Genomic DNA, 15,357 nt, shown 5'->3' on the forward strand with positions numbered 1-15,357 from the left:
CCACTAGTGGCACCTCACAGGGATACCTATGGTGCAGAAGCAGCAGTGAAGTCCTTGTAGATCCCTGGCACTTTGAGGGCAGACAGATCCAGCAGCTCTCAGCTCTCAGAGACATCAACACATAAACTATTCTGTGTGCATAGCTTACTTTCACATAACTACTAATATCTCACTTTACTCTCTCTGACATTGTTCTCTGCTTTGGATCGCGGACATCCCAGCCATGTTCTCTACCGGGCCTGGTTTTACACACTGTGGAAGCAAGATATAGAAATGATGAGATGATGTGTGTATGATGAGTGTGTAGTTTTAGTTTAATTTGAATTACAATGACATTATTCTCAGACTTGCCATAGTTCTTGGTTTGTACCACTGCTGCTCTGCTCTGTACAGCTGAGTACTGGGGACCCACTGGGAGTCATGTGACTGGAGCAGGAGAGTAACACACGTCACACCTGCATGATGCTCCAGCTCAACGGGGGTCGAGTCTTTCAGCCCCACCTGTAAGAAGAGAAACAAAATAAATACGTATTCAGTTTGCTTTGTATTATTTCTTTTAGGGTAACATTTTGGTTTAATAACATTGTGCTATTTTAGTAAATAAGAAGTAATATATTTTTTCCTAAATGTTTTCTATACTTACATCTTCTTATACAGACTGATATGAATTGATTTACTTTTATACTATGAACGAAGAAAAATGACTCTTTAACAACAGAACAGGAACAAAACACAGCTGTGACCTCTGTGCAGCACACACAGACCAGTCAGTCCATTTCTGGGGAGTAGCTAGTACCCTTGTGCTAGTTATATTAAAGTTAATGTTTCACTATTGGCTGTGTCTAACCTGTCTGAAATGAGCCAAATCCCCAGGAACATGTTGAACCAGACGGTAACTAAGAGAGTAAGAACACTTCATCCTGACCTCACTGTGGGGCCTGTCCTCATGGACCTGTAGCATAACACCCTGACACAAAAATACAAAGTATGTTCATTAAGAATGCACATACTGTCCCTCCTCTGTCTTTCAATGTAGTCAAACTTGTTGAAGAAAAACAATAAGTTTAACGATACAGAAATAAAAGCTTAATTACTCACCCTCCTAATTGTAGACGTAACTTCACAAGCACAACTTCAAACATTTCTCCCGCTTGCTGCTGGGTGCAGGTGAAAGTAGGTCGACATTTCTGTTTACATCGCTGACATTTTTCACAGGTCAATCTTGTAGGTATCGCAACAAACATGACGTTGTCACACAGCCACAAGCTGGACACTGGATTGACCAAATAACTACACACTCTTATTTACATTAGACACGTTATTCAAAACCAACAGCCTGTGTGTTGTTTGCAAAACACTGCCATTGAAATACCACACTCAATTATCAAGCCCCTGCACCCAGAATGCACATGTTAAAATGATATCACTTAGAAACCTGAGCTTGAACACTTTGTTGTGCACAACAATGGAGGCCAATATTGGAGAGAGAGTTAGAGGAAGAGGTAAATGCAATATACTGTATGTTGTCTTCAGTACCATACAGTAACTATGTTCATGTCATCTTCACTCTCAGTAAAGTCATTGTGTCTGATACTGTTATGAGTATTGAGAATAAACCTATGTATGTGTTTCCACATTGCATGTGTTCATTCATAGTCCATATTTACAGCGTGCTACAAATGAAAATGCCTAAAACTTTGACTTGAATGTCTTGTTTATTAATCAACTAATGGACAGTGTTTCAATTCAGTTCATGTAAGCCTTACACACACATTCCTCTTTTGAGCATCTAGTGATTATGGCCTGCATGTCTTTCTGTTCTAACTCAGCTGTCAGCTTCTTAGCAGTTTAGACGAACATCACATTCCTAATGTAGACTAGTTGGACAAATAATGCTTAACAACTGTTCCATTACTGTGTGAACTGTTTTAGGGGTCGACTGTATGATATATTGTTCTCCCGCTTGCTGCTGGGTGAAGGTGAAAGTAGGGCGACCGTTCTGTTCACATCGCAGACATTTGTCACAGGTAAATCTTGCAGGTATTCAACAAACATGACGTTGTCACACACCGAAAAGCTGGACACTGGATTTGCCGACACAGTACAAACCGGAAGTCAGCGAAATAAAGTTATGCACAGTGCTTGCATACTTGTATTGATCTCTATAAACGCATATCTGCATGTGAATGCAGAGATAAACTTATCCTCGTCAGACTTCTGGGTTCCAGGATTTAACTTTTACAGCATATCCTCGTGTCTTTTATTTTGAAATATGTTCTTTAACTTCCGGTCCACCGGACTGCTTTACTTCATTCTTCAATACAAAACGGAAAATTGAATGAAGTTGTTATCAAAAACCAAAATCAGACCGTTTTTTTTATTAGGTCTTCTTGGGTCAGTGTATGTTTTGGTCATTGGATTTTCTTTTCACAAATGGATATTCAAAAACAAAAAATGACTGGATATTTGATTTTCGTTTTCAAATTGAAAAACCAAAATTGAAATACAAGGCGTTTTTCTTTATCATGGTCAAAAATGGATTTACTAAACTTAAAAAACGGGATGATTTTCATTTTCTACTTCTCAAAACAAAAAATAAAATCACTAGAAAACAGAAACAAAAAACCCCCCCGTTTTTTCATATTCTGCTACCGGAAGTTGTCTTTCAAAATAAGAGCGCAGATGAGGACGGCCAATCCGTGTATCTACTACGGTCCATTTGTTTTCACAACGAAAATAGCCAAGACACATATTGAGCCCAGATAATGAATGTTATTAAGGGCTGGAAATATAATAGGCCTGTGTCTAAAATGGACAACATTGTTAGGAGATTTCAACTATACAGCGATTCTGCACTGCGGTCACTCAGCCGTCTCTCGAGTTTGTTGTTATTTTTTCTGCCAATAGTTACTCGTGAATGAGATCTATCCTGTTGGACTCAGTAGCCTACTAGTGAAACTACTCCCACAACAAGTACTATGAAGTACTTATGTGTACTTTTTGAGTAATCCTCTATGTCCCCTCCTGAGAACAAGAATGCATGTTTCTCTGCTATTTTGAATCAGCGTTAAAACACCTTTCTTCATTGTTGGACAGAGTATTTTAAGAGGATGGTAGACATGATATCAGCAATACCTCCAGTCAGTAGTCCGGCAGCAGCATTTTTACTCCTTGGAAAGTCTTGCCCGCTATTTAGATTGACTTTGATTGAAGTTAATAACAATATTGATATTATATAGATATATAGATATAGCATATTTTATGCAGTCTTTCTGAACACTTTTAAAATAAAATACGGCAAATTAAGAATATTTGTAATAGTGCCTTATCCCTCTATGGCATGACTTTTTATTTTGGGAGGAAAAACAATGTTTCACCATGTGTTTTAGGAGCTTAGGGGTCAATGATATTATATCAATTATAACATGTGACCCCCCACACCCCTCAACCAGGGGTTGGTTTTTTGCCTCAAGGCAACAATGATATAATATGAGGATATTGAAACACCAAGGATTTCTACAACTCAGAAGAAATAGAAAAAACAACTCTATATGAATTCAAAAGGTTTTCTGTGTGTGTGTGTGTGTGTGTGTGTGTGTGTGTGTGTGTGTGTGTGTGTGTGTGTGTGTGTGTGTGTGTGTGTGTGTGTGTGTGTGTGTGTGTGTGTGTGTGTGTGTGTGTGTGTGTGTGTGTGTGTGTGTGTGTGTGTGTGTGTGTGTGTGTGTGTGTGTGTGTGTGGTGTGTGTGTGTGTGTGTGTGTGTGTGTGTGTTTCTGTACGTGTTTCTGTACGTGTTTCTGTACTTCCTCTAAGAAGAAAGGACAGTAACAGAAGATCTCTGTGGCTTCAGGCTTGATCGCCGTTCAAATGACAGCGTTGGTTTCCCCAAAAGTGGGCGGGCTGTAAAGTGACGTCGATTTTACTCTCATCTATTATTCAAAACCATTCTATTTATTCTAACGTAAATTACATGCCAGTGTTTTATCTTTTTATTTATTTGTTTTTATTTTAAATCGTATAATGTCTGACTTTTTTTGCCGTCTGTGAGGAAAAGAAATGGATTAGAGCCTCAAAATACTGAAATCTGTATTTTTGAAAATCTTTTTTTCCTTCTAATTTGTTATTATTTTCTAAATAACACACTGTTATTTACTCAACAATAACACACAATTATCCTTGTTTTTATTTATTCGTTTAATTCTATAATCTTGGGCTTTTTAGCCGTAAATAAAGTCACTGGAAACAGACGTAGGCCTATAAGGGACATTTCAAGCAATACACACCACAAACCCACTCAACAGATTACCCAAGATCCTCAGCTTGAAGCTCGTTGATTGGATGTTTTAGCCGCAATGCATGTTGGGATATGATGTTAATACGATATGATATCCGAAACCTTTTTTTTTTTTTAATACTTTATTCCGAGTGTTCTTGCTTTTCTCTTTGAAAGTCATCACATAACGGCATTGTAATACAAATACACGGTTCGGCTGCATTACATATTACATATCTGACGTAGTTCTTTATTTATAGAGCCCTGATGAGAAGACTTCTGGACAAACAGGAGAACTACCGCCAAAACTGAATATATGACTTGTGTAAGGGAAACTTCTGTGTAGCTATGCAGTGGGAGTCACCGACTCAGGAAGGAGACACGGGAAGAGCAGGAGCTTTGATGTCAAACACTGATGGTTTATTTGGAGTTAAAGGCCGGAGGATTCACATCACAAGTCCAAGAGCCAGAGGTTCTGACCTCACGGTAGAGTTGCCACGTCAATTCTAAAGAACTCTACCTCAGACCCATGTATTTAACTAGTTCTGAGAGCATCATCAAACTGCTGCATAACAAGATAAAATCATAACACCTCTATCAGCTGACGCCAACAGGCAGGAACAGGGAGACAGAACACTGAGAGCACAGCAGCCAAGGTTACGAGGTGCGTGTGCTCAGTCAGGACAGTTTGAACTGATAAACTGGGTCAAAGTTATGGGCCTTGGAAAATATTTCCACAACAACTTGGATCATAAATATATCAACAATTAAACAACATCTTGCATTTCTTTTCACACAATACGTCTCCTTGCAGTATCAATAGTAATTCGGCTGACTTTTATATTTGATCCAATTGGTAGGTTATATTTACACCATAACGGTGCACAGCTGATAGAAAAGGACTTGTAATTTTTAAAGATATTACTGATTTTCTTTGAATATAAGAATGTAAATACTGAGTTGAGCGAATAGTCAGGGGATTTGGGCGATGGGAGACACATCTATGGATTCACAATTTCAATAGCTTACCATTACATGACGGATATGCCTTTCTGTCTGTGATGTTTTACAAATCAGATATTAATGTGTAGAAGTAAAACATGAGAAATAGTATAGCAATATCCTGTAAAATTATGTAAAAACATGAATAAAACTACACATCTTCAGATGTTATACATACATAAGTGTCCTACACTAATAATACAAAGTTATAATTAGTATGCTGTGTGTACCTTGTCTGCACCGCCTAGTGGTTAAAGCACGTTATTTAATTATTTTTGTTGAATAATGTTATTTTTGTTGAATAATGTTATTTGATGAAAACAATATTATGAGTACATACTTTCATACGTGGAAAGTAGAAGGTCAATGATAGAAATATAGAATATAAAAAATCAAGAAGATACTGTAAGTGATCTCTACAATAAAACAGTTTAGTGCTGGATGTACAAAGATATTAATATGAGGATGTGCAAAACAGACAAACTAATTAACCTTTATTAACACATTAAAGAATACTTTAGGTTAAGGTCTTCTTTCAAATAAGAAAAAAGCTACAGATAAATATTAAGCCTGACAAAGTGCTTAACGTCTAATATATTGCTTTCCTGCAATGTTAACTATGTTGAAGCATTTATTTTAACTGATATTATACACATTAATTATACTCTTATGTATGTAGATAGTATAAGAAATGTGCAGAATATGACAGTTTAATGGTGGAGGTACACACATATTGATAGATGTCTAATGCGCTGTTGAGGAACCTGTGACCCAAGTTTTTCATTCATTGCATAACTACACCGTAGTTGTGTGTATGATATGTCAATAAACCTTGTAAAATCTTGCAATCTTGAAAGGGATGTGCAAAATAGCCATTATACAGTTTTTAAGTAACTATTAGTAGAGAATAACGAGTAATGAATATACTTTATAGAGATCTGCAGATACATGTTTAGTCTTCTCAAGCACCAACTATCAAATATCTCTCCTGATGGTTGGCACTTGACAATCACCTTTCCCTGAATTTTACTCAGGTGTAACTAAAGTCTGCTTTAAGGGTTGTTTATATTTCACATCATTAATCAGAATCTGCAAAGTAACTAAAATAAATGTAGTGGAGTAAAAATACCAGGTTAACCTCTGAATTGTAGTGGAGTAGAATTACAAAGTATAATGAGCTGTCATGTGGGTATATTAATGCTGCCCATTATGGATACAAGCGATTTTCACCCATTTAGTAATTATATGTTTTAAATGTGTACACACCAATGTGTTTTCTATCGCCTAAACCTCCAGGGATGTACACAGTTTAATACTGTCAGTGTCAACTTCTAATTTTGGGAAAAAATAAAACGTCTTTTAAAACTACAATTCCCAGTAGAGACGTGCCATAGAGAACATGTTGCGAAACACAATAGCCAGCATGTGTAGTTCTGGGGGGGCGTTCGAGTCCAGTTTGGAATAGTCTGCCGTGGTTTCGTTCCATTTCAAAGAGCTTGACGCTCGGCATAACCTTGGCGCACTGCCACTCCAACATCCAATCCCAGAGCTTGAAGATTAATCACAGGGTTTGTCAACGGGACTGTAGTCCCAAAGGATAGCTGGGGATTATGGGTAGTGTACTGTCTTCGGCCATCCTAAACTGAATGTTTTTTCGGATATAATATCGCATTAACAACACCACATCTGGCTTCACAGAGATCTTCTGTTACTGTCCTTTCTTCTTAGAGGAAGTACAGAAACATGTAGCACTTATATACTAATAAAGGACTGGCTTATCTAAAGCCAGTTGAGTAGCACTTGAAATGTTTGGCTCTATGAAACCTGATGTACTTATATGATTCTGTTTTCTTCAAGGTTGTGTCTTCCTGGTCGAATGTACTTATTGTAAGTCGCTTTGGATAAAAGCGTCAGCTAAATGCAATGTAATGTAATGTAACTCTGGATTTGTTTTAATGTTTGAGGTGCAATAAACGCAACCTGATCTCACCAGAATGCGTGACTCCACCACGCAACCTTAACACCGCATTGCGTGGTGGAGTCACGCATTCTGTTACATTTGCGTGTCGGCACCACGCAAAAAACCCCAATGTAAAGTGAATGAGGCTCTTTTGTCGTGGTGCACACACGCATTTCTACAACGTCCCGCAGTGAGCTTTTATCCTATAAAACGTTTTTAAAAATCTACTTTATAGCTTGTAGTAACTCACGGGAGGCTTCTTTTATTTGATTTGTATTCATAATCATTTTTATTTTTCGTCAGAATGTATTATGGTGCATTATTTATCAATTTCTGTTCTCAAAAAACAGTGCATTGTGTGTAATACAACTGTGATTTTTATTAAATTACTTAGTTTTTAAGGAAGGCCAGAGCTTCAGCTGTGTCAAATAGATTGTTCCCTTTAGTTTACGTTATTTAAAAGACAATTATATTCCTATTTGATCAATAAAGGGGTATTGTAGGCCAATATTAGTCATTTAAAACATATACAATGATGATAATGATGGTGAAAACCACTCCCCCCACTGGCTACTGACTGTATTTGAAATGCTTTTTGTTTAATAGTAATAATAATCATTTTTATTATAACAACAATAAACCAGAAGAAGATTCCGTAGTTACCCCGGCAACGTTACGTCGCGCTTTACGTTAACGTGACGTAGCCACATTACCCACAATCACCTCACTTTCATTAATTTCATCCGATTTAATCTGACAACGGACAACAGTAAGTATCTAAAATCAAGGGGAGTTTATTTCTTTAAAACACGAAATAATATTGCTTTTATTTATTCCACTGTAGCACAGTCTCTATAGCGTTTCATTCCTGGATATTAGTTTGAGTTTTGTAGTGTGTTTAGCTTTTACAATAGGCCAACTAGCGGCCACGTTCAGCTAGCCTCCGGCCTTCCGGTCAACGTTTTGAGCTGGATAGCATTTATAGTTTATACAGCTAAATTACATTAGCTGTCACCGGCACAGTTGGATAGTGGAGGTGCGTGCTAGAAAAATATGTTTACATTTATGTATTTGCACATGTGTTGTAAAGACAGTGTTCAACACAGTTTTAATAGTGGCTAATGCATCGGCTATGGAGTGGAACAAAAATGTGGAACTGGAGTTTTTCCAGAGGATTTGACTGGCCACCCAATGTCCCACTCTGAATCAGAAATACTTCATTGATCTCCGGGGGAAATTGGGATTGTTACATTGTAGAATTTAAATATATAGTAGAAGATATAAGAAAAACAAGTGCATAATATAACAATATGCACAGTATAAATGCATAATGTATGCCAGAGTATTGCTCAGATGAATTATTATTGCATATAGAGTAATGCACAGATTAATTATTATTGCATAGAGTATTACACAGATGTTACTGTTATTCGAAATAATCCTAATCATGTTTTTCTTTTTTTCTGTTTTACAGCTTCATTACAACACTTAATATCACCAACACACACATATCCACACACACACACATATAAAACCAACGGCACTTTTAAGAGCCACTCTTTCTCTCACTGTCTCTCTTTCTATCACTCTCTCACTTTCTCTTTTAATCACTCTCTCACTTTCTCTGTTAATCACTCTCCTGTCTTTCTCTCACTCCTACAAATGGCTGGAGGGTCACAAAAAAAGACCTGCCCAAACTGTAGTGAACAAATGTACTGTGGAAATAAAATCTGTCCACTATGTGAACATCCACAGCCAAAAATGTGAGACTCAAAAAGAAAATGGACAAATTCCAAAGCCAGCAGAAGCAGTGGTTGTCATCCATGACTAAAAACAGAATCAAGTCCCACGTTATTGATGACGCCGCCCTTCTGGTATGTAGTTTACAGAATTATCTCATTCACCAAAAGTGTGAAAAGTAGTTTTATTACTTTGACAGAGGATTATAAATTAACTGGTATTGCTTCACATCCACATTATTAATTGTATCATTAATGAGAATATAATTCATGATTAATGATTTTCAAACAGAATGAACTATTATGTGTAGGAAGTTTAGGAAGTGTCTCATAAGTTAAAAATCCCAAATGTATCCAACAAAACATTATGAACAAATCATTGTTTTTATTATGATGCCAGGATATTAGTGTAGATGATTTATTTTGATGCTACTTCAGGGCAAGCTTGCAGATAAATTCAAATGTAAACAACAGTTTTGTGTATTTATCTAATTAATCTCTCAACAATTATTTTCCCAGCTGGAAAAGTGACATGCCCTTGGCTTGAAGCCCCTGCTGCTGCTGGCGTATCCCCCTACCAATTTGGTGCCACGGACATCTAAAACAAAGGTTTTGATGCCCAGCTTAGCACATCAGCCAAGACATGCCTCGACAATGTGGAGGCCATCTACAAGCTGATGGTTGCAGGTGAGATTGCATTTATTTAATAACCATCTGCACGAGTCACTCATGCATATATTGACTATCTGTTATACAATGTGTGGTGTTGATTTGTCCTGTTTATTTCAAAGCAATAAAGAGTCATTTTAAAAAGCTGGGGTCTCATTTATAACTGTTATGTATGCACAAAACAGGGCTTGAAAGAGGTGTATGCCACTTCCCATGCAAAAGTTGTAATATATATTTTGAAAAATGTTTACAGAAGATTATGGTGACAGGGGAAACTGTCTATGCAGATGGTGAGGTGGTGAATTGAAGCCAGATTGTAGAAATACATGTTATAAGCATCATTATACATATAATAAAGCCTCTCTCATATTTAATTTCAGTTACTATCACACGTTTCTTAAAGATCCTACATTCAAACCATCAGTGTTATTTGTGCATATGCTTGTGAGCCATAACTAATTCCCTAAGCATCTTTCAATTGTAAAAGAAGTAAACCAACTCAAATCTCAAATCAAATCCACTTTGTATTTCATCAGCACTGTCTCGCCATCACATTCCCCATCGGAGCGCAGAGGAGATGGTTGAAACAGTATAGTACTGACACTCATGGTCAGTTGTGGAGCGCACCACAGCTGCTGACAACAATCCAAGATAACATGAAATAGCAGTAAACAATAGCAGAACAGATGCAAGTACCAGACTGTGTCTCCAAAGCGTTCTGTGGTGCACAAAGAGCGCGCTGAAGACACTGCGGCCCCCACACACGTCTTCTCAAGTGACCTCACCCAGCACATCTTTCCCACCTACACATTTGGATAGCAAAGTCTAGAAGTAAAGCCAGTGACAGCTCTCGCACAATCTCACATATGAGTCCTAATTATATTGCTGGCCAAAAATTAAATAAATACATTTTGTTCACTTATCAAACTTCCATTTTCCAATGATAACCCAGTGTGGGGGATACCATTGACTTTTGCGATCATTGATTGCTGTAAACATTGAATTACTGTATGATACTCGTAATGCTGCATGGTGGACCACTGGCACTGCTAGGACGCCCTGAATGTAAGAATTAAGAGGGGACAAGTGTTCTGGGACCTCCTCCACCACAATCAGAGTCACAGTCACATAGTCAGAGCAGTGGCTCTGTGGACAACCCTCAGCTTCTCTGGCTCCTCTGCCCTGATGCCAAGCAGATACCTGTGGGTGACATCATACTCAATCAATCTTTTTTTTTACAGTTTAGGTTAGGGTTGCCTTTGTTTGCATGTTTTTCACATTGATAATGTATGTGTGTGTATTCCATGTTCCTGTTTTCGAACATTCAATGTTCAAAGGTGTTATTGTCATATGCACAGCTACAGCGTAGTTGTTGGCAATGACAATCTTAACTCCCAGGCTCCTCCAACAATGCAGCATACAAATAGTACAAGAAGAAATAAAATAGTGCAAGAAGAAACTAGTCCAACAACGTAGGTGCAAAACTTACATGCAGGAATAAGTCAAATATATACATATAAAATAGAATAAGATAAAACAGAAAGTAAAATGAAATACTAATATGGGGAGGCATGAATGAAAAGGTTGTATAAACAGATGTGGATATGTATATAAATATATTATATATGAACAGATAACTAACCAATGCAACATTTATGGTATTATACATAATAAATAAATAAATATGTGGGCTTTTAAACAGATTTGTACAACAAACTCTTTGTAGGTTGGACACGACTCAACCCAGACCAAGAGGAGCACCCTGACACACCAACACCACCCCAAGACCCACCCAACCAACTGCCCGATGGAAGCTACATCTTAAATTTGGTGCCATGTGATCCATCACCCATCACACATAACCAGCAACCACAGGAAACAGCAGACCCACCACCAAACCAGGCTCCCAGCACCCACCCACCACCAAACCAGGCTCCCAGCACCCACCCACCACCAAACCAGGCTCCCAGCACCCACTCACCACCAAACCAGGCTCCCAGCACCCACCCACCACCAAACCAGGCTCCCAGCACCCACCCACCACCAAACCAGGCTCCCAGCACCCACTCACCACCAAACCAGGCAATATAGTGCTACAGACCCCAAGTACTAGTGTAATGAATATAAGACTAAAACATATCCACTCAGTAGCAAGCAATGTAAGATGTAATCAGTCCATTAGCAGACACAGCAACATCCCGAAGGAATGGCAGAGAAGCTAAGATTTAGAATGAAAGCATGTGTAGACTCTTAAACTTCTGTGATTGCTCAGTAGGAAACACTAAATGTGCTTATGTCACACAGTGGAAATGTTTGTGCATTCTGAGATGAGCCCAATACAAAACGTACTTTACCTGTTCTGCACATTTGTGCAAATAATGTATTCCATACAATTACAGATTGCTCTCACAACCATCTGGAGGTGTTCCCTGTCCGCAACATAATAAAGACAAGGAACCGAAAGGTAGGATAATGATTACCTGGATGACAGTGTTTGCTGTTGGATAACTTTTCTGAATTTGTATAGCAATGACTTTATCTTACCTTGAAGGAATGCTGTTGTCCAATTCACAATATTAAGCTATTTGTGTAAACATCCTGTAAATCCCTGTAGTCGGTCAGATGTCTTTTTTCATGACTATTTTTTTAAATATATGCAAACTATTTGAACAATACATATATTATAAGTACTTGTGAAAGTACAACGTTCAAATAACATACAGATGTACAATGTCTTTGTCTGCCTACCACAGGGGGGACGGAGCACCTTTATGACTGGGAGCCCTGCACCATTTGGTATGTTAATTGGCTTTTGTACAATTACATCTATGTGTACATTTGTGGTAATTGTTGGCATGCCATTATCTTAGGTGGCATTTGTTAAAGAAAAATGCAAAAAGTTCTGCTGTCTGTAGCACCAGCTATACACAAGTTATTTTAAATGTGCAAAGTCCACACTAAACGATACATTGAAACTAGGTCGTTTATTTAATTAAAGCTGTGTCAATATTTGATTACACCACAGAGACACCAGGTTCACGTTAGCTACTCTGGCGTTAAGTCCACACTTACTAAAGTATTAGTAAATAATCACCAAACAACAACAGAAATGTAAAGGAACTAGGTCAAAGAATTATGATTAGACATTCATCTACAGATAGTGCAAATTAACAACAGTGATGACAATCAAGTGGTGAAACCGTAAACTACAACAAAGAGAAATATATCGGTACCCTATTATTGGGCAGATAAAATTGTAACGTAACAAACGCATCATGATATAATTTCCCCAAGGGGATCTATAGACTGTTTGTTATCTATCAAATGCTATTTGATCCCTTATCTTAGAATACAATGTGCCTGTTGGAGGAGTTATTATTCACTTGAAATGTTGTGCTGTAAGGCTCTAGGGATGCAATGATTTTACATTTTGATGCTATGATAATAGTCTGAGGAAACATCACCTTTGGGTTTTACAATTATTACACTAAGGATGGATGAATGTGTTCTTATAGTTAGAGGTTTTATAGGATTGTTCCACAACATTTTGGCATTTTCAGCTACTGTGCCTTTTTACCTTTGTTAACACGATTAACCCGTTTTCCATATTTTCCAATGAGCAACAGTTGCTGTAATGAACCTTAACATACCATAATGTCGTTTTTTAGAGAGTGAGAACAAAAACACTCAGTGTAGCTGAACTGTTAAAAGTGACATTGGTTAATCGCTGCATCCATACAGTGGAATACCAAATACTTCATACAACACTGCACTTGTCTTCAAACGTTTATAAAACAGTATAAAAATGTTACAGTAGCCTAATGAAAATCAATTTAATGTGTATTACTGCTCACTAATTCTTCTTCACCCTCCCTTTATTTTCTTTCTTTCTCAGTGGTATGGGCTGGCCTCCATCCTGGCAAGCAGCCTGATTCCCACCCCATGCAAATCCCATTGCCAAACAAAACAATAAATGTTTTGGTGTTTGTATGGAATTAATAAAGTGCAACAGACTTAACATTTTTTTGACTTGAAGGATCCCTGTATGCATTGTTTTATGGCCACTGGCAATTAATTTCACAGGTGAATTGCATATTGATGTAAAATGAAGCTGAGCGCAAATTCTTTCAGGAAGACGGGGTATATATAATATATATATATATATATATATACTGTATATATACATTCACTCCGCAGCTGCATATAATCAGCTCATCACAGGCGTTCTCTTTAACATATTACATTCACCTCATTCTCCAGCAGCCAATCACTGTGCTGCAGCCAAACTTTAAAATGGCAGTCAGCTGTGATTTCAGGTGTTCATGCTTCCGCCCGCCTCCTCCTCATCCACCTCCTTTCATCACATCCAGTGCCAGGAGAGCTAATCCAAAGACCTCATCACACCCCCTCTTCATCCCATCTCCTCATCAAATCCAGATCTTCAGCATCACCACCAGTGACTAGACCCCGGAGGGATTCCCTATATGCTCACAGCTGCATTTCCCCCTTTCGATATACCATTTCAGGATCGGGGTCTAATCGAGACTTAACATTTAACGTATGGCATGTGTCAATAAATGTTCTTTAAACAAAATGAAGTCTCTCCTGATTGAAATACACAGAAGCAGCCCACAAGCGGTCCTTGGGATGATAGTACATTATTGAAAACATTAATAACAGAATGCTTAATGCACAACATATCAAGAAATAAGTAGCCAATGCTTCAATCCTTTGAGAATACACTGTTTGTAGGCTATTTTAATTTAATAATACATTACATTTATAAAGTGCTTCTGGTCCTCAAAGCGCTTACAAGCAAGTAAAAACAAAAATAACAACAAAAGTAGAAAGTGCTAAGCTAGGTGGAATAAGAGAAAGGGTTAGTTGATTAATAGTTGAAGGCAAGAGTGAAACGGTGAGTTTTGAGAGATTGTTTGAATGATGTTGACGGATCTGACGTGGCTGGAGAGGGAGTGGGGGAGGCTGCTGCGAAGGCCCTGTCACCCTAGGTCTGGAGCTTTGTCCTGATGGGCTGCAGTAGGTTAGCTTCAGCTAACATCTGAGGCGACGGGGGGGGCAAGGTTGTTGAGGGCTTTGAAAGTGAAAAGTAATATTTTAAAGTCAATGCGGTGTTTGATGGGGAGCTCTTGATGGGAGGAATTTAGTGTTATTATTCTTTCTCCAGTTAATATGCTGAAGTGCCAGTAGATAACTTCTAAATATCAGTACAGGGGCTTCAAAGGTTTTTTACTCGTTTTTTTGTGGTCTTTTTGGACAGCGGAAGGCTAGATTACCCATGATCCTCAGCCACCGTTGCCGTGGAAACGGAGCCGGACCACTCTCCGCTACCTGCATAACCCTAATTTATTTCAGATACCAAACACACTTTTTCCGAAGATTTGTGTCACAAATATCAAAACAATATATGTGTCGATAACAAAATACATCCATCATAAACTAAACTGGAAACAGCAGTATAATTTGTCTTGTTAACACTTTAAAGTTGACAGTTTTTTTTAACCCGTACCCATTAGTGGTTAAAGCACGTTATTGAATTTGTTTGTTGAATTATGTTATATTTCATGAAACATACAAATATTAAGAGTACATACATAGGGGGAAAGTAGAAGGTCAATCATATAAATATAGATGAAAATATCAAGAAGATACTGTTGTGATCTCTACAATAAAACAGTTTAGTGCCGGACGTCCAAA

General features: G+C 37.9%; 1 long non-coding RNA gene across 1 annotated transcript; it reads left to right on the forward strand.

Moving 5' to 3' along the window:
• Positions 1-11,836: 11,836 nt before the first annotated feature.
• LOC117556310 lies at positions 11,837-14,107 on the forward strand. The gene is made up of 3 exons (XR_004570535.1): positions 11,837-12,106; positions 12,396-12,438; positions 13,538-14,107. It is a non-coding gene; the product is annotated as an uncharacterized LOC117556310 (long non-coding RNA).
• Positions 14,108-15,357: the final 1,250 nt, after the last annotated feature.

This window comes from Gymnodraco acuticeps, unplaced genomic scaffold (genome assembly GCF_902827175.1).
Source record: "Gymnodraco acuticeps unplaced genomic scaffold, fGymAcu1.1, whole genome shotgun sequence".
Taxonomy (NCBI): domain Eukaryota; kingdom Metazoa; phylum Chordata; class Actinopteri; order Perciformes; family Bathydraconidae; genus Gymnodraco; species Gymnodraco acuticeps.